Raw genomic sequence first — 785 nt, forward strand, 5'->3', positions numbered from 1 at the left:
TGTTTTGAAAATTAAATATGTTGTGTTAAATAAGTCAAAGATTTTTTAAGTAAAAAATGGTTGTAGTGTCTCAAGTACATCCATTAAAATAATTGGAAAATATTTAAAAAATTATTTCAACTAGTTTTTTCGAAAAAAAATTTTCATAATTTTGTTGAAACATCACACCATTGAAACTCCTAACATATATTTTTTCGTCAAAATCGGTCCATTAAAGAGAAAATTCATTTTATTAATTTTCAATTTCATCTCGTTTCACAACTTTCATAAAAAAATTTTTTTCCAATATAATCTTTTCCGAAATTCATTCTTACATCACTGCCAACATATAGTAAAAATCTTGACCGAATTCGTGCGGAGGCAGCACACACATACTTATCCTGCTATGTTTTTTACTTATGCGTTAATTAATTTTGTTGACCAGTGTATATAGTTTTTATAAATTAACGAAAAAAGAATTTTCGATATACTTTACAAATCGATTTTAAGTATTGTTTTATTGAAATATGTTCCTATTTTAATATATTTTATTGTGTTTTATTTTATTTTCTTGCTTGTGATATCATAATTTGAGATATCTAGTAATATTGAGTGAAGCTTAATTAATCGTAATATATATGAACGGTCTTACTGCAAAGTGTTTATCTTATGATTATGCATGTCTTTCATGTTTTAGGCGCCAAGTGGAATTCGCGGCGAAAGATATTAAACCCTGCATTTCATTTGAATATACTGCAGCATTTCGTTGATATTTTAATCGAAGAAGGTGAGAGCATGGCAAAGTG

This window comes from Wasmannia auropunctata, unplaced genomic scaffold (genome assembly GCF_000956235.1).
Source record: "Wasmannia auropunctata unplaced genomic scaffold, wasmannia.A_1.0 LD291968.1, whole genome shotgun sequence".
In the NCBI taxonomy this organism is placed as follows: Eukaryota; Metazoa; Arthropoda; class Insecta; order Hymenoptera; family Formicidae; genus Wasmannia; species Wasmannia auropunctata.